Raw genomic sequence first — 26,520 nt, forward strand, 5'->3', positions numbered from 1 at the left:
GTTATTCTCCCCAAACCAAATATTCATTACCTAGTAATACATATTTAAACATCTGTTGACTACTAACGGACAAATTTATTTTATAATCGGAAGTCTGTTGATGATTCACTTTGCACACAATTTCTTTAAATAAAACAGTTTCGCAACCAATGTAAATTCAATGAGAGCTAGAAACAAATGCGTACTATCTTCAACAATTTTATCACGACTACTTTACACGTGTATGCATTCAAATAAACCCGGAGATTGTGTGAGTTCAGGTTTCTTAGATTTTTCTTAAATTATACCGTGTACTTGAATAAAACCTCACGTCGTATAACTCGTTCATTGAATGGGATGATCAAATACATACAATTGCTAAACTGAAACTCCTTCATTCATTTAAACAACCACGCTGCCACTTGATGCATGTTTCACGAAGTTTATCATACTAATACAACGGAATCAGATTGTAAAATTGCTCATTGTATGAAACATTGCGATTGCTGAAAACTTTTTCTAACCCATATGCGAATGCGTGCAAGCTCCCGGATTCGTGTTCGCTATTAGTTTCAACATTGATGAGTATCTGGTACCTTACACAAATTATTTAAGCTTGTTGTAAAAAGGGCGCCTATATTACATATCGTTTAAGTGTTTTCACAGCAGCATAAACGGTAACCATAACCAAATCACCAAACAATGTGCTAAAAGAAAACGGCAAATGCACAATTTCCGTACACTTATTGTTCTATCGAGTGCAGTACATTAGGAAGTTGACACTCTCGCAAACTACTTTGCTCCTGAATGTATGTGGCTATTTGTAATACGTTTATTGTAATTCTACTGTTTATTACTTGTGTTTTGTTTGGTGCAATTTGTACTATTTGATTTGAATTTTCGTCTGATTGAAGGAGCAGAATGCGAGTTCATTTACCATAAGTATTATGTTGTAAAATATTATTTATTGTTTGACTGTCTGAATAGCACACTCTGACAAATTACTAATGGCCAAGATTTCTGGCCAGTTCCATTAATGTGTGTGTTCTGCAAGTCGCATACTTGTCTCGCTGTTAAAGTAAAGTCTTCTTTTTCAAACAGAATTACCTGTTGACATGTCATTATCGGTGTGCTATTTGCTCTCTCGTTTAACTTGATACACATAGTCTAGTCATGAATATTTAAATATCTGCGTAATACTTAAGGGCGAATCAATCGATTATTAAGTGTTGTCTGATGCTTCACTTTTCACAATTACACAAACCACAGAGACTTTTTGCTTTACCTAGTTTCGTTTCCATTTAGAACCACTTCCGGTCTTAATACTTTATCAATGAAATAAGAACAGGTGCACACAGATGTAAATAAAAATCACTCAGCATTGTTGTTGAGTTCAGGTGTCGAAGATATTTCGTTATTTTACATGCGTACAATGTGATAAAATCATGGCGTATAAAATGAGAAAAAAAGGGTGGATGGCATGTGTGTTAAGTGCAATTCAAGATTAGCTTTTGCAGTCAGAAAATCAATATCAGGGTGACACTTTCCGCTGTAATGGTATTTCCCGTTTATAGAATGTTTGCAAATTGCGAAATTCCGGTTAAGGCCGAAAATTGTCATAAACAACTTGCTTGTGCAGGCTGTACACTCTAATAAAGAAGGATACTTCACGCATATTTGTATTTTTCTAAGACCGAAAACCACCTGCAAGTGATATTGTCTGTTACAAAACATGGAACACAACACCAACACATGCACTGATAAAAGCTTGTTTGACCGCCTTGGAACGATTAATCCTACCTCAGAATAAATCAGTTGCACACACATGTTAACTGTCAATACAAATTTGTAGTAAACATGTGTTATCAAAAATCAAAGGATTAACTGATCATTCAAATTCCGTGTACTTGCTATTTTATGAATTAATATGCACCAAATCAATATAATATGGAGTATTGTATACAATTCAACCGATCATTAGCACAACTCTAAAATTCGCTTTTATCGATTATTTAAAAAAAAAAATTCGTTTAAAATAAAAGTCAAGGTTGACTAGCACAGGACGTTATTTTCCCCTTCCAAATGTGGGGTTTAAATTATATTAACTGGCTCATTACTGTCAAATTTAGCGTTAAAATGACATTGAGTGCATACTACATTGATGTACTTAGTTCAAGCCTATGGCAAGCTCTTGCCGGTAACAAAGCCGGGTAGAGTTTTATGCTAATAATCATATGTTTTAACTCTCTTCAATATTGGATATGTATGGTTTGACATTGTTTGTTTCTTGTCTAGAGTTCCATTTCCACTTCCCATTTAGTTAGCGCACATGAAGCATAATGGCCAACAAACACCTTCTGATATAAACTTAACTAAGATAAGGTTACCTGGCATAATGTGAAAGATCTTTTTATTCAGTAAACGTTATTACGTAGATTACATTCATCACTCATTGATTAACCTTGGTATAAGCGCGTTTGAAATAGGTTGGTCATTATGTTTTACAATACTATGTACACAAATATGTAAATACTCATGTTTAAATCAAATGATAGACATACTTTGACGCAATCTGCCATTTCTAAAGACAGCCGTAAACTTTCTTTTATGTTTTCATTTGTCATAACATTATGAACATTATACTGTCAACTTTCCAATAGAGAATCACATGCCAAAAAACGTTAAATATTTATATTAGAATTTCGTCCTTTTGGCTTTTGTGTATACATGACAAGATATAAAAATAAATGATATAATGCCATTTTTCTGTCTTATTATTTTGCCGCAGTACACTTCTGATTTTTTTGCAAAAATAACGCTGCCATTTAACCATATTTCAGATTTAAAAAGGTTTAATTGGAAATAAATAAACATTACCTATAATGAAATGATGTAAACAAAAGCACTCACTATCGAAAATAAAGGATCACTGTTTACAGCATTATCTTCCTTGTCAAATCAAAAGTTGGAGCATATTTACACAAATTTGTAAAATTGTACATTTATCCAAGGGACACGCTATGCAACAATTGTTTTTGATTTGATTACTTTTGTATGAAATACACGATAGTGACCCCCTATTGGTTTGAACACTTAATGGCAAGTTGACTGTACCCGTTGTATTTGATGAAAAATATTCTTAATGTCGTTTATATTGTTATAATAAGTCTGGTTCAATTCGCAAAAAGCACGCAGATAATAAAATACTTATGTCGAAAGTATGTTATACAGAACTAGTAAAATTATTTATTGTATTTATCAGTTTATTCATGAAAGTTGGTTTGCTCGGGCCTTTGTTTTGTTTAAACAATGTATCGTATACATCATTAATAAGTAAATATTTGTGATATTTATATGATTATACATAATATTGTAACAATACATACACATCTATGTTACATACTAGGTCATTTCTTGTCTTATGTTACTGCCTCCTTCTTTAGGCACATTACGATACTCTGGAATATTTATAACATGATTCTAGGTTCTGAAATTTTATTCACTACAAGCAATGAAGTTAATATGCATTTTTATTGTATTTCGTTCTGACGTAAATATGATAAGCGTTCAGTTGACGCTGAAATGTAGTTTCTAATTACATTGCGAGATCAGATGACAGAGGATATTTTTCTTCTTAGTTACATACTGCTACTGTAATGTAGATCCGATACGCTGTTAATTGACTGCTACATCAGAATCACAGGATTGAAGCTGAGGGCATTGCGTTGCCTGATCCACACACGTAACAGGTCAACATGTCAGAAATGCCTACATCATGTCAATACACAGTCGTAATACTGTACAATCATTTACCTTCGTCGGCATACAATACATGATTTTCCATAAATTACCTTTTCGTTGACACGTTTAGTCGTGAATTTCTAAAAGCACGTGCTTACATGTGTCGTTGAAGATTAGCCAAGACAGTTCGCAAAGGCTCATCATGGACAACAAATTCCGCTTTTATGTAATTGTCAGTTTTTAAGAGGTCGTTCGTTGAAGTGTGTTGTTGCAATAAATCAAGCTTTGTCAATGAAAGCCGGGCTTACATGTGTCGTTGAAGATTAGCCAAGACAGTTCGCAAAGGCTAATCATGAACGACAAAGTCAGCTTTTATGTAATTGTCAGTTTTTAAAGGGGCCTTTTCACAGATTTTTTCATGTTTTGAAGTTTGTCATTAAATGCTTTATATTGAAAAATGTAAACATTGGATCTAAAAAGCTCCAGTAAAAAATATAGAATAATATTTAAAAATAGGAAAAAAGAAGCCGGCAGCAGGGCTCGAACCAGTGACCCCCGGAGTCCTGGAGTTAAAACCGATTAGACCGCTCGGCCATCCTGCCAAGAATGAATGAAAAACGTAGTTTATAGTTTATATAAGCAATCTTCGTAGTTTCACAAATTTAAACGACAACAACAGAACTCTCCAAATTAAGCAATCGTTTTGTGTTGCAACGCTCTATAATTTTCAGGTGTTTAAATCGTCAAAAGATGCATATAATGGCAGACCATGGTAAATGTTCAGTATTACTGTTTCCTAACAAATATCATAACTAAAACGAAAATGTGCGAATCTGAAACTACTTTTTTTCAATTTTGTCAATTTACCAAAACGTGCAAAGATCCCTTTAAGAAGTCGCTTCTTAACGAGAGGCAATGTAGGCGTAACGTATTTCCTTGATAAGCAGTTGTGGAGTGCGCAGGCGCATCTGGGACGACAATGTACGTACAGGAATTAAGCCCAGTTTTCCCAGAGCGAGCCTCCAACTACAATATTCTACATTATTTTGTATAGCACTGCTTCTGAAACGAGTGTCTATTATGTTTATGCGATAATAATTGCCTTATTGAAAACTCTTTGATTTCATGTTCAAATAGGATATTTTCTTAACGTGCCATTATCGCAAGAATGTTTGATCTCCTCTTTACCTAATGCTTACTGAAAACATAAATATGTTCTGAATGCTACGAGACGCATCCCTTCACAATCAGATATGTGTTAATGCTTCACTTCACTTAATCGCACGAAATCAAGCAATTACGTTGCTAAATGCGAACAAGAACTCTATTTGTTATTATATATTTGTGTACGAGCTGCTGCACATATCAATTCATTGACAACACCGTTTCTGCTATTCTATTAAATGTGATCGGATTTGAACTGTCGCGCCATGCACTTAACTTGCTTTTCGCTTAAGTATAATATGCAAATGTCTATGGCAGCCACGATAAGTCAACATTTAGGCTTTGAAAGTGTACATAGAATAGGCAGGTTTGAGAAAAATACACCATGAACAATTATCGTCAAGTTACTTTTCAGAAAAATTAACAAACAAGCATTGAATGAAAAGTAAACTCTAAAAATGAGAAATTGTTATTTCGACTGCAGTTCATTAGGAAGTGGACATCGTCAAAACTTCTTTACTCCAGGCGATGGTGGCTCGTTTAAGAACATTTGTACGACAGCAGGTTTATTACTCGCGTAACATGAGGCGCTATCAGTGAAATTCGATTTGAAATCCCAATCTAGAAAGATGAACATGACGCTGTTAAATTAACCAGAACCTTTATGTTGTGCAAGACACATATGAGCATTCTACTGGAACTTAATAGCGTGTGCGTAAAAACTGGACTCACTGCTTGTGCGTGACACGTCACCACAGATAAGCGTGCGCGGTACACACATGCTAATCATGGGTATCATGTTTCGCTTAACGACATTTTTGACACGAAGAAACATCATGTAAACGAATAATACCGTTAAAGAGTGGAACGTGTCGTTCTTGATTAACCTGTGCGGATTTCTTGCGCATGCATTAATCCCTGTAATCAGAAAGGTTACTTTATATAGGTGATTTAGGTATTTTCATAAGGCCATGTTAGCTGGCGAAACAGTATGAAATTAGTGCAGTCAGAGGCATCAATTAATTTACGTATCTGTTGCTTAAGAATGGTGCGCAGTATATAATTACATTATTTAATAATTTCGGGCTTTGTTTGTTTAAAGGAAATGCTCCAAGCTCTGAAATAAAACAGGGCTCAATGCATATGTGTAAAGTGTTGTCCAAAATTAGCTCGTGCAGTTCAAACCTTATGTAAGAGCAATCGAACAAACAAAGAGGAGAGTTTTATATACTACCAACCGAGTGTTGATCGCCTAAAAAAGGATGAAATAGAAAAAAAGTTTTATTGTTTAGGTTATAGTTACTATACTATAAAAATCGAATAACGTAATGCAATGAAGGTTGACTTTTGTTAACATCTCTAAGTGGTACATAGTCAGTATGTAATAACTTCAATAAAAACTTTGTGCAAACAAAGGAGGATCAATGATTATGTCTGTTTTTGCATACAAATATAATATGTTTCATTATGTTGTTGTTACGATTTGTTGCTTAACATTTAAACAAAACACGGCGATTGAAATGTGATAACAAGAAGTATGCTATAATAAAGCAAGTACGTTTATATATTATTTATATTATTATTGCTGCGCAGTATCTAATCGAACACTTTACACTTCAACTTACGAATCTGAGAAACGCTTTCATTATATTGAGCCTATTATGTTCAGACTCCAACTATAACAACGTCTAGAAATCCTACTTTTGGTTTTCACAGCGGTTCCGATTGAAAAATAATAAACAGCTTGCTTACTAGGCTTTATATTTAATTTTATCTATTCCAATTAGAATATAGCTGGTGGTCACAAGGTAGAAATCTGTCTTTTTTTGCGCTTTAAGACTTAAAACTAATCGCGTTTGTCCAAATTGACGTATAGGTATAGAAATCCTACTTTCGGTTGTAAAAGTAAAAAAAAATAAAAAAAATAACTTGCTAACTTGGCTATAGATGTAATGAAAATTGTGCACTCTTTCGATTTGCATTTATATATTTTGATTAATATGTATTTCATTTACATATGTGTGGCTTTAATATACGCGTACCAACGACTTGTTCTTTAAATTAGATTTATTATATAACGGGTAGGGTACATTTATAAAGGCGGCATATTGTATGGCTACATTTGACATGACGGCGTATGCGTGCGCGTAAGAAATCATTTGTCAATAAATGACCCAGACATAATTTTCTTCCTTGGAGACCACATTAATGTCAATTATAATGCGTGAATACATTTCCGTATTATCATTGTATAGCATATGCCACACAGTTTAATGTAATTTCCTCCGAGTGCAATTACCAGTAATCCTTAAATGCCCACACTTACTGATAGGATGGGACAAATAATAATACAGGTCACTGTCTAGACATTCAGAAATTGGAAATAAAAGCCTTTGCCGCTAGTCTTCTGAGTGCGAATAAATCAAAGTATTTACATATACGCATTAACAATTAAATGTACCTTACCTGTTTCATAATAAATATATTTTAAATAACAAGTCGTTTAAGCGCAAAAAAGACAGATTTCTACCTTGTAACCACCAGCTATATTCTTATTGGAATAGATACAATTAAATATAAAGCCTAGTTAGCAAGTTGTTTATTATTTTTCAATCGGAACCGCTTTGAAAACCGAAAGTACGATTAATAGACGTTTTAATAGTTGGAGTCTGAAGTTATTTATCAAATTCGTATTGCGTCCAAGGCTGTCAAATGACGATCAGTTTAACATTTCAAACAAACTCAAGTTTATAATTATAAACGACAACTTACACCGTCATTAGTGTGAACAGTATATTCAGAGATTCTAAAGCGTTATTTCCAGACGTTTATTCATGTACTAAAGTCCGTTTGCACATGTAAATTTGTGGTTTATCCGGTAGATTGATTCCGGAGTTGACAGCAACAGATCAACTTATCGGATATTTCCTGCCTCCAATCGACGCTAACACGGTCTTTAACGATGTCAAATGCGATTCATAGAACGCATTTGTGCAAGTGAATGACTCTCAAGTTGTGAAAAATAAATGCAGTGTATCAAGTCCGCCTACAATATATCTGCGATGTGTTGTACGTTTAGCAAAAGCGTTGATACAATCGTTCTTAGTAGTGCACGTTTTTGATACAACGTACACAATCCAAAAATAAATGTTATACATTTGTTGTTTTATATTTTTGGGCATCACTGGGAATTCGTTTTTATTTTTAGTTATAACCAATATTCGGGAAACCATGTAGCTTAATGCATGTGCATAGAGTGTCGTCCCAAAGTTGCATGTAAAGTCCAAAAAATCTTATCAGGGACGACCTTTATGGCCATAACTGGATGTTCGCTAAGAAAAAGGTTTGTTTAAGCAAAAAATACCATTAACTCGAAATATGTCGTCCCTGAGGCCGTTCGATCTACACAGGCTCATCTAGGGCGGAACTTAATGCAAATGCAATCGACAAGTGGGGCATATAATTCTAACAAAACTCGATCGGATTTTATTGAATTTTACTGAGTAAATCAGAAATCATGTTATGCTGTTTTAAAACAAATCATCGTGGATAAATAAGATATGTAAATATATAGGGACGCAAACAAATAAATAAACCCTCATATTTGATTGTTAAAACAGACATGGCAATACCAAGTAATCACTAATGATCACTTTAAAAATGTGAATGCTTCTAATAGTTTGTTATTTTGATGATTAGGTGCATAGTTCAAGGTTGAGTTATAAACATTCAGTTAAATCTAATTTAGTTTCACCTTTACTACTTTATAACAGTTCACTTATTGTACATTTATTATAATGTTTGGGCTAAGTGGGAGGTATTTGCATGAGATTCTCCCGGTAAAAGGCCGCCCCAACAACATTGGTTGAGAGTTAACAGATTGGACCAACCTTTAATATCGACCTAATGTTTAATGTCGTAAAACATTTTCGTTCTGTATTTAAGAAGCAATTGGTAATTTGCTTTAAATGAAGCGTTAATAATGTATCTCCTGCTTATGTTTTGAAAAGGCCATAATTCCTGTATATTTAATATAAATGTGTACAAGAGAATCATGACACTGTTATTCGTAACTGATTATCGTGTTGATCTACAGCCTGAGTATTCACAAAAATTATATGGAATTCGATTCATATACTAAACAGTATCATATGTGGACTGCAAAATGCCAAATATCATGAGAAATATCAATTACATTAATATTTCATGTGCATTTCTGCTAGTATTATGCATACTTGCCAATGATGTAGCGTATCATTAAAGCCCTGTTTACCGCAATAGCGGCATTAACCAATAATCGCCTCTCGAGGGATGAGTTTCCTACGTCATTATTTCGATAAAACGTGAACAATTGAGACAAGAGCCTTGGACGCTTTTAAAACGAAGCAATATAGTATGATTAGAATTGAGATTTGTTTCATGTAAATGGTCTTTGCAGTGCATAGGGGACTTTAACCGCAGAACCGCATGCATGGCACACAACTCGATATTCACAAAACAAAGTTAATGCCAAAACATTTCGAACAATACTTACACATGGAAAAAGGAAATATCATTTCGATGTTTTTGAGGCATTAATCTTTTCCAAAACGGCATTTCAACACAGGACAATTTCACTTAAAATATTTAACATTGTTAACGTTCATCGTCTTTCATATAGGAATAATAACAATAAAGGAACGCGATAGATGTTTGCGTAAATTTTCGGGAGTCTTTAATTTAATCATAACAACAGGATCGCTTGCTGTAATCCTCAATTATCGATTATAATAAATGTAACTTTTCAATATGTATGTATAAAACATGAAACATGAAAACGATGCAAATGATGATCATTGCAATAATGCACATATAAACAAACATATATTGTTTATACGATTGCTTTTTGTCTTGATATATATAATATAGTAATTAACTATGTGCCAACTGATTCATTTTGCCCATGCATACATGAAGATCGGTTGTCTACACAGTCCAGCCACAACAGATTTGAGCCGCGCTGTTGGAAAACATACATTCATTCATGTTTGTAAAGTATCGTCCCAGATAAGCCTCTGGTGTCCGCAAATGCTTATAAGGGACTTAGGGGTCCGTAATAATCGTTCAACAATAAAGTATCAAGATTAAAACCTGAAAAACTATCACGCAACTATAGGTTTTGGTCATAATACCGTTTCTGCTAGAGTCGAGTGTATGTGGCATGGTAATTGAGACAAGTCTTCAGGCTGCTAGACAAGTTACTATATTTACGAGGGTAATCAAACTGTTCAAACACGTGCCTTCGCAATTCTTAAGTTTATATATGGGGTTAGTGTCAGCGGGTGTGGTGGATATAAGTGAAATACTGATATGCAGATACACATCCCCGCAAAGTGCAAGAGCATCTGCGACAAAGCAAATCAACTTTTATTAGCTTATCGAGTTTGCGACTGAGATTATGTACATCACCAAGGCTTTAATGTGGAAACATACTAAATCAACTTTATGTTCTTTAATATAAAAACAAACTGTCGCACACGTCTCTCGGACGATGCAATCTACGTCGCACGAAATGATTTAAGTTGGGTTGTAATTATGAACATAATAATAAAGAATGTGCCATCGCTTCGTTTTGTCTTCAGTATGCGACATTTAATAATTTATGATTGTGGTGATCCTGAATGTGTTTTCAATATGTTCAATCTGTTGTTCTTAATAACTCTGTAAAGAACACTTAAATGCAGTGTGCCCATAAAGAATGATTTGCAAATAATACAGAGATCACCGGGTATGGCTTGACGCAAAATATTGACATATTGAGTAATCAAACACGATACGATTCTCGACGCTGTTAAACAGTTTGCAAAAAATACCTATGAAATAAAATGCCTATAACGTATCACAAAAGGCTCCTTTGAAACGATCCAACTGTATTGTGACGACATAATCGTAACACATGTAACGATAAAGATACAAAGTGTTACGGTGTGGCTAAACAAATAAAAGAAGCGAACAATTTCACGGTCATATGTACGTTTTTGAAGATAGTATTCTTGGTCGGTACCTGTGAAGCTATCGCATCACTGGACACACATGATATACATGCACTTAATGAATTGCAACGTAGCGATGATGTCTTTCTGATTACATCGTGATATTTGTTTAGTTTTACATTATGTGGATTTTGTTTTGTCTAAAAGAAGTAATGCGGTATGGTGGGCTTGGTTTCATTAAAGTGCTGAAAAGCATTACGATTAATTGTTTGTCAGAAAGAATAATAAACAATACATTAAATTGAGCAAGCACGAACGTTTCAAAGGATTAACGAACGTTGCCGAGCTGTCACGAACGTTTCCCGAGCTTCCACCCACGTTGTCGAGCACATTCACTTTTTCCGGAATCCTCCGCAAGATGATCTCAGTTTGAGGAAGAGAATCGATCAAAGCGATTGAATATTTATTCCATAGAGACTATCATTGTGGATTGGCGTACTGGCTTTTGCTTAATATACCTATGATGACAGGTATTATTGTCTTTATAGTTAAACTATATTTTAGTGTAATAGGTCATGACACGAAGTAAATGAACGTTTAATTAACACACGAGTGGGATTCCCTACACCAATAACGTTTTAAAGAGAAAACACACTTAATTAACAAATGGTTCAGTGCCTTTCACTTATTATTTTAAATTACGCTGCATAAAGTAACTGAAGCTAACTTGTAATTATGAATACTATAATAAAGAATGTGCCCCGCTGTGTTTTGTAAACTGAAAGCGATTATAAATGACATACGTTTTTTGTTCTCCTGAATTTGCTTGAAATGGGATCAGTATTTTTTTTTCGGAATAACCCTGTGCATAACACTAAATGAGCTGTACAAACTAATATTGATCTGCAAATAATACAGGATTCATCTGGGATCAGGGGTAAGGCATGACGCCCAATATTGACGTATTGAGCAATCAGCCGGGTATGACTTAACACCAAATATTGGCCTATTGGTTTATCAAATGAAAGTAAATTCACGACTGCGGCGATTCGTTTATACGAATGTGAATGTTAATTTCACGCGTTTCGGAGTATAGGGTGAAATGTTGGTCTTAAGCGTTATTACAAGTTTACAGTAGATGTACAAACAATGTATATTGGTAATGGTAATTTTGCATGAGGAAAGTGTGAAAAAGTGTAAGGGTGTGTATAATAATTCTACCAGACGATTTCACTTTGTAAACATCGATATTAATATGAAATTGTGTATATGTGTTTTTGCACCAAATAACAAATGTGCGTTATTTTTTAAACAAGTAAAAATTGAACGTTAACGAAGAGATTTCTGTTTTATTGAATTAGGCCCAACATTCAGTTTGTGATCTCACACCTGACAAATGGGCACAGGTTGTCAGCGTTCACCGTCTCTGGTTTTTCCTGATCGGTCAGTACATTTAAAGAATTGTGTATCAACGTTTTACATAAGTACATGTATTATGATTTCAGCACATTCATGTCATATTGTTGTATTATCGCATATTTCTCGTGGCTGCACTTTGTAAAAATATAACCATTGGCTGGCATTACAATTATATTGTTGTTGTTTTGTTTTGTATAGTAAATGGCTATAAACCACAGATTGAATAAATCCGTGATCTAGAAAAAACGGGCCAAATGCTTGTGCTTAAAGTGTTGTCCTCGATTAGCCCAATCAGGGGCAACACTTTCCGGTTTTTATTTTTTTGTTTCGTTTAACGGAAGTCGATTCTCAGTGAAAACCCAGTCAAGGATGTTATGTTTGTTCGCGATTAGCCTATGCGGAATGCACAGGCTCACCTGCGATGGCACGTTAAGCACGTTTATTAGGCCCAGGTGTTTTTTCAAAGCGAGGTCATATGCAGATAATAATGTATAAAACATGCTTATGAAAACATCAAACTGAATTGTAATGTTATAAATGTGTATCATATGGGGCGTTCCGTACAATCTGTGTTTAGATCCGTTTTTTTTTAAGGACACAAACGTAAATTGTGCCTGTCTTCTTTATCTACAGTCAGGCTTTTTAGACTTAATGCTCTGTCAAAACGTGTGAAGCGAGCTAAAACACTTAATACATATTATGCACATCCATTTTATTTTTGAGCGGTATCGTCCATACTTCTGTTTAAGACACGGCAATATTTATTTCTACAATATGACGATTTCGAGTATTAAACTCGATTATTTTTCGGGTAGAAATCATTAACGCGGACATGTGAACTTGATTTATTGAGAGTTGAAATGCATTATGCTTAATGAATTATTTATGTAGTAGGGTAATACAAAATACAACATACATTATCGCGAGAAGGAGCGATCACGAATATTGCCGATGTAACATATGATAAGTATATTTGACATTCGAATCTGTGTTTGTTTGCATTTCGCATATAAACATATAAAAAATAAAACGCTAGATGTAATATTTAGGCAATCACTTTAAGAATTCTTCTGTTATAGTAAAAATTCACGCATTGTGGATGTTTTATAAAAGGGAGCTTTTTGCAATGATTTAAACAATGTCTTACGAAATCTACACGTATGTAATGTCTTAACATTAAATACTTATTTCAAATGAAATATGTTTGTCGAATATTTCATTTTTCCTTCTAGTTGACAAGTTAATTTATAACATGTTGTATATATTGTAAGATTTACAGATAGGTATGTTCAAACTGGTAATCAGTTGTTGACTGAGGCATATTCTATAGATGTTTTCTTGTTATTCTATCGTACCAACGTTTTACGTCTAACGTTTACATAAGCAATCACGACTATACATTAGCAACGCAAGAACTTATATAAATAAGTAACAATGAATATTTAATACATTAATATGTTTTGTCTTTAAAACAATTCACATATTATTCGATTTATTGCAGACGTACACACTTTTAAATATTTAGCTTAAACAGGTCAACACATGAGAGCAATTTAAAGAAATTAAAAACACTGATAATGTATTAGCTTATTACACGACTGAAATTGGACATTGTTCTTTATTTTGCCCTATTTTCGCAAATATTTTATGCTTTGTCTATTTAATTGAAGTTTTACTACAAAAACGTTACCCCTATTATATTTAATGTCACAGCATTGGCATAATAGTTGTCAATAAAGAAAATGTAGTACATTAACATTAATGAGACCTAAGAGTTACGTCTATTTCTATTTGACAACGCCCTAAGGCAAAACACGAAAATACGACCACGCATGCATAGAAAACGTGAATGTATCTGTATCGCTAGTGTCTTTTAGATACTTAATTATTGAAAAAGATACTGTACCGTATACTTATTAAACAAAATGCGAATTGCGAATTAAGCGGACATAGTATACGATTTTACTTCGTTATGAGCACCTGTCGCTTATATCATTTTCACAAGGTAGAGGTCAATACAAAACATAAAGTGTCACTCTCGACAAAAATGACAAATGCATATCGAATTAACGAAATAGATCAAACATTATTTTAAAAATGATTATTTAAATGCCTGTGATAATCAAAGATGCATAAAACGGTTAAGATACTAAAAACATATTTATTAGTACTCTACTAAGTGGATGTATGTCATGGAAATAATTGTTTGCAAAATAGCTTTCAGTTTACTAGCATAGTTAAAACATCCGACAGGATTTTTCGTTAGAAAATGGGAAAAGACAAACATGGTTTTATTTATATGTTATTGGATCTGTGTATAATCAGATTCATATGCAAATGTTGCTTAATTATGTTTGCCATGCAGTACAGTTTTACTGAAACATCATGGAACTTAAATGGATGGCATTGCAAGGTAAATATATTAATATTGATTAGAGTAAGATAAAAACATCAATTACCATTAAATTTGCGTGTTTATATTTTTATGTTTTTCCCACAACTGCCTCTGATGTGATTGAATGTTTCTCCCAAAACCAGATATTTGCCGAACGGTTTTCCTTTTTTTGCCTAAACTGCGCGTTAAACATTTGTGAATGTAATACACCATGCCCATTTGCCCTCCTGCGAAAAACCACTACAGACCTATGACTCGACAAATAGCATCGACATGAGTAAGAACAATATATATAGGCATTTAAAAATGACTTATTCAAAACAAAACAAAAACAAATCACAACACCAAACTTGGAATAATCAATTTAAAAACATAGAATTTAAATTAAACTGCCTATACATTATGTTTGCATGGATATCGATGCCCTTTCTGACTGTTATTCGATATTTACATTTCGTTATAGTTTTATTTTTATCAGAATTAATTGATTGAGCTCGTAGTGATTTCTTTGACTCAAAGCAGAGCGTTAACTTAGAATAACTCAGTTTAGAGACATACTTTTTTATCCGAGCTCTACGAAAACAGGGTGTTTTGCATTTGCTTAAAATGTCGTTCTAGATAGACCAGTTCAGCCTACACAGGATTATCAGTCACAACGCTTTCCGGTTTGCGGAATTATTTGTTTACAGAAAAAAAAAAAAAGTTTCTCCTTAACGAAAATCTAGTCCAGGCGAAAAGTGACGACCAAGATAAGCTTTTACGGACTGCAAGGCTAATCATGGACGACACTTTACCTACATGCATTACAAGCCGTTTCAAGTGCGAGGCTCATTTTTTTTTTTAACGCTCGGCAGTGAACTTGTATTCGTTTTTACTCCCGTAATAATGTCAGAAATATAAGTATACGGATTAATAAGGATTTCTTAATATCGCAGTTCAAGGAAGTGCCACATTGAATATGACAACGAAATTCGTAATCTTATTTCCGATATATAATTGAATTGGATGGCAGGCAAAATGTACGTTATTTCTGGGGCATTATAGACATACACGTCTTACACAATTGTTCGTCGCCGATGGCGAACGAAGATAAATACATATCGTTTAACAATAACATCTTGATTTATATTATTTCATAATGATATTTACCTAGTTAAGTAATTGTTTATCATACCATATGTATCACGCTTGTACGTGTTATGGATATACATTTGAAATCAATGTCTCAGTAGCATGGCATATGTTACTGTAAATGGATTGCATGCACACTAGTATTACATTATCATCAACAGCAATAACAGTTCATGATTATCAGAATATGGGGTTTAAATAAAGGTTTACAATGATGTTGATGAGTAAATAGCATCTTGTATTAGTGATACTGATGATGTGGAATAATCGACAATATTAAAGCTTCTTTCTGGGGAAATCTGGGCCTAATGCAGGTACGTGTAGTGTTATCCCAGATTATATATGTGAAGTCCGCACAGGCTTATCAGGGAATATACGTTTCGCTTTATGGAACTGTTCGTTTAAAAGAGGTATCGTCCAAACAAAAATCCAGTGTAGTTGTAATGTGATACGCCTGTGCTTATCTATGACGACATTGTATTTACAAGCCTGGAACCAGGAACGCGGCTCTTTAAATGTGGCGAAACGTAATAATCGTTTACAGAATCAATAATCAAACATGGAGAACTAGCACGTGAATATATGTTTAGTCAATTGAACCTTTATGCAAAGGCTGCGTGTCTGTGACATGCTGATTGAGACATACATTGTGCTGTTAGACCATTTACTAAATACAGGGGATTATCAAACAGTTCACAAACATGCCTTCGCATTTCTTTATTTTTGGACAGGGTTTTAGAGTCAGCGAGTGTGGTGGATATTGTGAACTACAGACAAATTCCAAGAGAATATGACAGAACGAAAATGATCTCTAAAATTATCATACCGACTGCATGGTTGAGATTCTGGAAACCCATACTACTTGAAGCCGACAACATAGTACATCAGCACTATTGCCTTTTAGTTATTATCTTCAATTAATATACGGTCTGCGCAAGTCTCTCGAACGATGTAATTTATTTTGGATAATATAATTTAAGCCGCGTGTTATTATGCATTGAATAATAAAGAATACGGCGCCGCTGTGTTTTGTCGTCAAAATTCGACATTTTATGATAAATAATTTTGGTCCTACTAAATTTACTTAAAATGTGCTCGCTAAATTGTTACGAGATACCCTGTAAAAAACACACAAATGACTTTGACGCAAACATATTTTTCTGCAATTAACACCTGGATCACATGAGCCCCGCTCTGGAAAAACCGGTCTTAATGCATCTGCTTGAAGTGTCGTCCGCACAGGCTTATTTGGGTGACACTTTTCCCTTTCAAGGCATGTTACGCTTAAATGCAGTATCTTCCTTGCAAAATTCCAGTCTAGGCGGAAAGTGTCGTCCATGATTGGCCTGTGAAGCAAATGAAGCTCTTCGACATACTTCAAATAAGTAATTGTTTGAGACTGCATATTATATAACAGTGTATAACATTGTAATCCGCATGTCTTTATAAAAAATGGCACTTTACCAACCAGTTGATCATCAGCTATTGAATAGGGAATTTTTTGGCATATATGTGTTCTTTACATTCGTTCGGTACTGTGTAATTGTTATATAATTATTCATTTATGGGACTTATAATTCTCTTACGCGACGTTGTCATATAAGCATAATTTATTCAATGTTAAGCATGTATCAATAAATGTGGTAAATTCAATCTGTTCCGAACCCAAGTCAAACACAAGTAAAACCACATGTTCATAGAAAGTTCCAATGAGTATCTCTAAGCTTTGACTATTTTAATTGCTATAGACCATGGGCTAATCGCCTTTAATAAACAATTATCTTAGGTTCACACGAATTTATCCCCTTCTTATACCTCTGGAGATTGTTTTTAATCTGTGTAGTATACATTGTTGTGTGTTTTGAAGACAATGTATTATCAAATAGTTTAACATAATGAAACTGTAGAAACAAACACAATCACAAAAAAACATTATTATCATTTGGACCAATGTCGTGATGAGTTTTATGTTTATAATACTACTAGGACAGACATGCGTCTTACAACTCGGTAGTAGGTATTATAGGTCAAGTTACCAAATACTAAGCCTATAATACAAAAAACAACAACATTGAAGCTGGCGATGAAAATGTGTGTTTCCTTATAATATTTGTGGAATAACATTATTTCCACGTGCTTATCTTAGCTTTACGCCCTTCATCGGCTGTTAATGTTTTCCTTGTTTGGTTAGGTATGGGTTATTTCATACATTGTCATACGGCCATGTTTAAATGAAAATACATTAAAACAGAGTTTTTTTTATTGTATGCAGTCTACTAGTTGATAATTTATCTTTGAAAACAGATTAGGATTCAGAATTTAAAATCAATATAAGCAATACTTTGAAATATATGTTAAATACAAATTTTCTTGTTTATAATCTAGATGTAACAGGTACAGCTAATGCCTTCCGTAATTAAAATAAAAAAGGTCAAATGGATACAATCCAAATAAATGAGAATTAAATGAGAATTATTAGACATAAATGATTGTTAGCATACGAAATCCCGAAATGTAAGTCACGTGAAACATTTCATATACACATAATTAAGTGACATTCGTACATATGTAACACTTGAGGAAATTGCAAGTTGGTGTTGGTTCATGTAAATTTGTAAACCTGGTTAATCAACAACCAATCTAAATTCTTATGAGAAACATACGATTGGCCGGAAGGTCCTCGAGACACCAATTACAAATCAATCTACGAGACGAAATAACTGTGTTATGTCATGGATAGGTTAAATATGTGGTTGTTTACGTAAATCTACATTGAAAATCTATCAGAAACATAAGAGTCGAGCAGCTCGCCCGCACTAGTTTTTTCTCGCTATCATATTAATTTAACAAGTGTGCATTTTTAAGCGAGGCAGACTTTTGTGGACGTGCATAGCGACGAGAACACGGTCGAAAATAACAAAAATGAAACTCTTGCTTTAACAAAACTATAGTCACAATAACATTTGACGTGATATTATTTCTTAAACTGTTATACGCGTATGTAAGTTATGAAGTATAGTATATGTATAAGCAAGGGTAACACTGAAAACAATTATGGTCTTTAATGAAATGATTGTCTGAAATGTATAAACATGATCATTCTAAAGAAAACTCGTGTAATATCAAGTTATTTTTTTATGCACAGACATTTTAATGGGATGGTATTTATATTTGACCTTTTCAGTCAGATCGTTGTACGCTCATCTGTCCGACCGTCAGTCTGACTGTGTGTCACCTTTCATTGAAAACGTAGTGCTACTTAAGGAATGGGACTCAGCAAACGTGAACGTACATATTTTAGTTCGGATATTTTTTAAATTACTTGGAGTACCTTAATATTAATTCTATCGGACTGAAAAAGATATATTCACCAGCATGTGAACTTACAGACATGTGGTTTTGATTCGGATGTTCCGGATACATAAACACAATTGCGGATAAGGGGTGAAACTTTACCACTGTATCATTTGGCATTTGAACTGTAGCACGAGCCCAACTTTCTCAGGCCGCCAGTGAGCGTTATTTTCTCGGCCTCACAATAACGATATGCAACATCTACACAATACCATAGATAATTATCCTCAGGCTGCTTGCATTATGATTGAAAACTTACGAATAATAAAGTCGCAACAAATATATACAACGCAACGGGCCGTCCAATCATTGCTTTCAACATTTTCAATGAAAATAGTAAATAAAATATTCCTAAAATACCAAATGCACTGTAATGCTTGATAAATCGCTACTAACAAAAGTATTAACTTACTTTATGTACCACAAGTGACATTTCCATATTGTTTACAGGACGGCTTTAAAACTAAGGAAGGTAACTTTAATGTTACAGTGAGTAAACGCAAAATCATCGAATTAGACACGGAAACGTTTCGTCACAGAACGTGCACGCCCGTATAATTCGGATCTAATGTATTGATGGTTCAATTTAATAGGATATGTGCATTTTTCTCTTGTGTAACGTTTGAGTAAAAAAAAAGTATTCCTACTAGACGGAAAAAAACACATTACAAACATAATTACCATCATTTGAACGTAAGCATCTTTACATTCACACTCGTTTGAAATCGTATGACATAGTGATCGCTTTAAGACAAGACTGGAATGTGGTGGGGCATCCGTTCCATTCGACAACATTGAAAGCACATACCATGCATATGTTTAAGGGATATGATATCGAATTAATGAAGCAAACTTAAAAATAAATGTAGGTGCTTGCTATATTGCTAATGTAGTTGAGCGAACGATGGTGTTCTTTCCGCAAACGATCGCAGGCAGACACACTTATTTGCGTCTTCAAGTTGACACATATTCAACAGGCTATGCTTGGTTTGAAAACGCACGCATTTGAATAATTTTTCGAATAAATATATTGGAAAAAACGTTATTATAAATTGATTAAAGCTGTTCAGAAATCAACTAAACTAATTGTAGGCAAAGGGTGATTCGCATTAAACTTCAGGTACCGTATCAATAAAACAATCCTATTCTAATATTAAGATTATAATAATATCGTTACAATGCGATTTCTTAGCTATACTCTATATGTGTTCTCTCTGGAAAAAAGGGCTTAATGCATGTGCGCCCCAGGGCCAACACTTGGTATGTGTTGTTCATAGGAAAATCGTCTTTAGCAAATATTTAGTTTAGGAGGAAAGTATCGTCGCTAATTAGTCTTTGCGGACTAATCTGGAAAGACAAATTACGATGGCGTGTTAAGCCCATTTTTCTCTAAACGTGGCCCCTTTAACTAAAGTATCGAATGGAAGTACATAGGACATTGAATTATATTTACTCCAGCTAACTACAAAAGCTTTCTGGACCACACATACACTGTTTTCTTCCTCATTCCCTAATTATTGGATGTGCATATAACGATCAATGAAATTTGCAATTGAAGGAAATAACATTATTTAGTTCCAAATAATCCAAAACCGTTTTTGCACCCTATTATTGAACTGTATTCTTGTTAGTAACGCACTAGAAAATTTATTAGGGCATATGTTTCGAAAAGTGTTTTACACGAGAAGCGCCGTTCGAAACTGTTGATGGAGATAAAGGGTTAACTAAATAACATGATTTTGTTTCCAAATCATTGTTGGTCGTTACGTCGTATTAGTAGCTATAACATAGAATATGCATAACGCGTTTGGATTATAATATGCTTTATTGTGGTTCGTATTTATAAACAGCAAATTGTATTGCTATTAAAGGATAAGATCATTAATAAAATGCATTCACTTAATGCAATACGACGAAAACAAAAACAACTTAGTCGTTAATTACATTGATTTTAATGAAACTGTTGTGAGACAGCTTTAAAATGCAAATGCGCAGCCTAAACAATAAATAACATTATTTTGTTTTGGAACGACAAAACATAGTTCTAATTCGGTATCGTTAGCTTCTCTGGCCTTGTAAATGTTGACTTGATAATGGAAATATCAGATAAACAGACTTATTCTTACCAGCACCGGAAGACACTCCAAACAATAACAGACACATCAGCTCTTCAAAACAACTCATTGACTTCTCGAAATGTAATTGTAGAGTCCCGAATATTCTGTTTTCATTCAATGTCGCCGTTCGCTAAATCGTTTGCACTAATTAAATGATGCATTGACGATTTATAATATATAAACCAGTCGCACTTTCATTCCTTTAGAGCAATACTGACATACAACTATAAAAAAACTTTATTTTTCTTTAGGTTTGGTTATGTATAAACAATATTAAACAGACATAGACGGTAACTTTCAATTGATCAGATTATGTGATAAGAATAAAACAGCGTTTGGATACAAGTGATTTGGTGCGCGCGAAAACTCATACTTGATAAGCAAAGGTCAATTTAATGTGAAGTAACAACATTTAAATGATGGAACAGAACAAAAAAGATCCAGCAACAAGGAGTCACTTCATAGCATGCTTAACAGTCGTTTATTAGAAGTGAAAGCCAACATTTATATTAATCATTACTCATATAACTCGACATTTGTTTCAGTTTTTATTTTTATTATTACATGATGTTATATGTAGTCTGTATCAATCCTCATATTAACTCTCGGGTGAAGGGGCATGGGATTAACTTAGTGCTTCACGGTTATTTGACACGTGACTTGAGTTTTGTCTACATCAAATGCAAGAAGAACCTCATGACGGTTGTTATTAAATTGTAATCGACGTATTATGTTTATCCATCACAAGTCACAATTGACCTAAATAATAAATTCATAAAATAGAAGCATTGTGATAAACAGAATAGATGGTTAGTATATTAGCTCGGCTCGACGGGTAAAATTTATACACCATGCACGATCAACTTTCCCCCTTCAATACACTAACCCATTCTCTATATAATTAATACTATATAATAAAAACGTGTTTCGCTGAAATGTGTTGTCGGACTATCAATGACGCACACGAACAACCACGGCATAAAAACGACTGTCCCCAGATCCTATATGGCATCTACACGGACCATCCCGGATCATTCCGGACGCTGGTTTCGTCCCGAATGGTCACGGATCAACACGGCGGTTGTGAATTTCACAAAACTGCCGTGTTGGCATTTCGGAGCATTTACGACATTTCCTTACGTTCTTGGATCTAAAAGGATCGACATGGAGCTACACGGTGCTACACGGCTCACATTCCGTATCTGACCCGTATTGATCCGGCATCTATATAGGACTGGGGCTTTAAGTCATTGAATGTTGTTCATATCATAACTGCAGATAACACAATAATTTAGGTACTGGTCTCACTAGATTTACATTTCCCTTGTATAAGCATGATGTGTCGCTATCTCATTGCTTGGTTTGTTCACTTACAGCATATCTGTCTCAAATAGAAAAAAAGGGATAACAAAACTCAAAACACATACTTCGGGGATATTATTTTATATAAGGGTAAATGGCTCAATGCTTATACAATGCGAATTACAACATTACAAAATGAATACAGATGTGGTTAGCGAATGAGCCATTACATGTGCATTCGATTAACATGCCATGTTTTGGCATTCCTGTTTTCTTTAGATGTCTGAATAGGTACATTTGAGTGCGATCATTTTACACTCGTTTGATTTGTGTTTAAAATGGTAAGTGTGAGGTTCATCTATCCATCAAACCGATATAAACCCTTACAAACTTGTATTTACCGACATAATCCGGTGATCCCTGTTTAAATCAGTTAATGTTTATAGTGGGTGTTCTCTTTTTAAAGAATTGGCTAAAACATTATTTTACGTTCATGATATAGACAGTTTCTGGATTATAATAACCTTTAAATTTGCTATATTGGAAACGTAAATATAATGTATATATTATGTTTATATTTCATTAGGCCACAACAAATTGATTACATGTTCGATGGATTTCCCGCACCTAAAATTTTAAAACGAAATAAAAATATTTTTATTTTTATTTTGCGCCCGCAGCAACAAGTTGTGCTCCGCACATATTCGTTCAATGATTTAGTTTAATTTAGCCTACATATTTTACGATATAGACTGTTATAACGCTTTCCGATATTGATTGGTTTATGGTAAAAGAATGGCGGCGTCTCTCTGCTTCGTTGTGTCCGCGAAAGATGTAAATGGCAACGTAATTGTTTCGCCAGTTGCAATCAGTCATCGCATTAATGATGATTTCCGTGCTTTGTTTCTCGAAGCAGCATCTGCATCGGGATGCAAAATATCACCAGAATGCGTCAATGCGGTAAAAATTTGTGGTAAACTAGGTGGTAGTGATAAAATGAAAATGTCGAACATCAACATGCAACTTAGTGTTAGTATTTCATCTTCCTGGAGGCAAGTTTCTAATGGCACTTGATTAAAGCTTCTCAAAGTTTTTTTGGAAAAAAAATAGTGGAAATAAAAGTAGAACATGTTTTCTAAAATAATGAATTTTACAAGCACATCATATGTTGCATATGTTCATATGATGTATAAGTGTTGACATGATGTTGTGATTAAAAATGAAAATCATGGATTGGATTAAACAGCAAATGCTTTAACTTTAAAAATATAAGTGTTCAGTCTTTGCAAGTTTTACTTCTATTTCTACAGATTTTATTTGTTTTGCCTTAAGACTTAAGCTGATTCTTGTCATTCGTGAGTGTATGTTTCTTCGAAAAGTATGTTGTTTATATCCCCGCCATAGGCGGAGGGATATTGTTTTGGCGTTGTCCGTCCATCCGTCCGTCCTGCACTTTTGTGTCCGGAGCCATATCTTGGAAGTGCTTTGGCGGATTTCATTGAAACTTGGTATGAGTATATATATATGGATCCAAGGATGATGCACGTAGGCGTGTCCATCCGTCCAAAAAGCTTTTGTGTCCAGAAGTATATTGGCGGGTATATCAATTCAACAAATTTGCTTGTTAAAATTGATTTAATTAAAAACTTGTTCCCTCTTATTGTTGTTTTTGTATTTTTATAAATATATATAATAGTACTAGTCATTATACTAGAATGTATACTAGTCTTTTTTGCACTAAATTAGACCAATTTATGTGCTATGTTAAAATATAGTATCAATTTATATAGACAATTTTTTTGTTCGCTTTTCGCTCGCATGCGATTTAAAATAATGGAATTTTTTTTTTCGCTCGCTCGCTCAATTGGCTAAAATCCGTAGAACACATCATCAATTTGTTGCGGCCTTATAAATATAAAGGACCTACAGTGTTATAGTTGTTTCTGCCCCTTTATCAACATCATCATATCATCTGCTATAGTTTATCTGTCAGCCTGTCTAAATTACACATATATCTCATCTTAGGTTTAAATTGATCTGTGTACAGAAAGTGTTATTGCAATAAAAAAAAAATATTATAAAACAAAGGTTTGGCTACAATATAAACTCAGTCACATAAAAGGCGGATGCAAATGGTGTGGCGCCGAAAAGATTATTGCAGACGACATTCCCACTCGTTTTGCAGACTAAGGCTTCGAAAGAATCACAATCCCATCTTATATTGGCATTAAATCATTTGGAAGCGACTATTATTGTCTCTCTAATATGTAAGGCTTATTTTATTGAACACACTCAACAGTATGTAAATGACATTCAACGCTATGTTCTCAGCACATTCGGAGAAAGTGCTTTTTACCGCCAAATTATGTAAATGTTATTCACACTATGTAATGTCATCAAAACAGCGAACAGAAACAAACGAATACAGAAATAGGAACAAAAATAGCGAATGTTATTGTGAACTATGAGCAACCGACCATCATTATTTTTGTCAGCTCTTTGTGTACAACTTTCAACCGTGTGTTACAGTCACCATAAAAGACGTGTACTTGATTTAAATGTGGTCAATAAATGAACATATAACACATATATGATTCATATAATAATTTATACGTGGTGTAATAGGAGTGGTTATTTTAACAATGCATTCGCCATGATATGTTTATTTAAGATGGTATGATATGCATGGCTGTTTTTTTAAAGGTCCTCACCTTTAAAATATATATTAAATTTGTAGTATATTGTTTTAATAAATACGTAAGGAAACACACTTCAATATATATAAAGAGACACGCCGGACTTGGCTAGGTCCGGTACGAGAAACAATACCTTATGCATTTAGAAAAAAAAGCAAACTTGGTCTTAAAATGTATTGTAAGTTATTGAATCTGAATTTGTGTACACAAATTAACACATCACAAATAAGTTTATCACAATTGCGAAAAAAGTGCATTAGCAGTGCTATGAATGAAATGGAAGGGTGCATTTATTTTATTAAATTAAATAAATTTTCATACACATGCATTTCATAACAAATAAATGAAAAACACTTACACATGACAACTCAAAAACGTGTTTGCAAAGCAACACACTAACCATGTGGTTGATGATTTTCTTAGATTGGTCATATCAACAAAATATTTATAAATAAAACAATCGCTCACACGTATCAATAGCAATTTGCGTTGCAGAAAACTTACTTAGGCTAATTAAGTACAGGTTTGAGAAATACAAAATACAAGTTAGACTAGTCTTTGACATACAATGAATAGGAATAATATTTATTTTTATTATCACGATATAAATTCGTTTCGACTGGTATTTGATTAAAAACAATTGACAATTGCCTATTCAATACACACAATACGGCAATTATCATAAAACAATTACACAGCTTAAGTTACCGACTTTAAACAGTAAATCCTAATAATCGGAGATTAAAACCGGTCGAAAATTATGCAGAACAATTCAATTAACCCATACACAACTAAATAACACACAACTGTATACACAAATTGACAAATTAAATTCGTACCCAAATTACGTCGTACCTACCCTTTCGACCCAATTGAGGCTATATGTCCTATATGTTAGGGTAATTTCCAAAGCTTTCCTTTCGTAACTATGTCATTGTTTATTTCTTAGGTATAGGCTATACGTTTTACTTTTTTTCAGTCATTTAAAGTATTTTTTTATTACAATACATCATTTTCATTGTTCTTTACTGCAGAACTGAACATCTTTTATTTTGTTTTATTGCAGCAATTTACCACATACATCGAGTTGAATCTAAGAATAAATACTGAATACCACCACATACAGTGTTCTTTTTCGACACGATTGGTCCGCTATCTGTTTTCAGAACAGAAAAGTAAATTGACCTACACTTTGCTAGTAGCAGATGGAGATGACTGGTACTGGACATCGAACTAAATCCACGTTCAGA

Source organism: Dreissena polymorpha, chromosome 6 (assembly GCF_020536995.1).
Source record: "Dreissena polymorpha isolate Duluth1 chromosome 6, UMN_Dpol_1.0, whole genome shotgun sequence".
NCBI lineage: Eukaryota > Metazoa > Mollusca > Bivalvia > Myida > Dreissenidae > Dreissena > Dreissena polymorpha.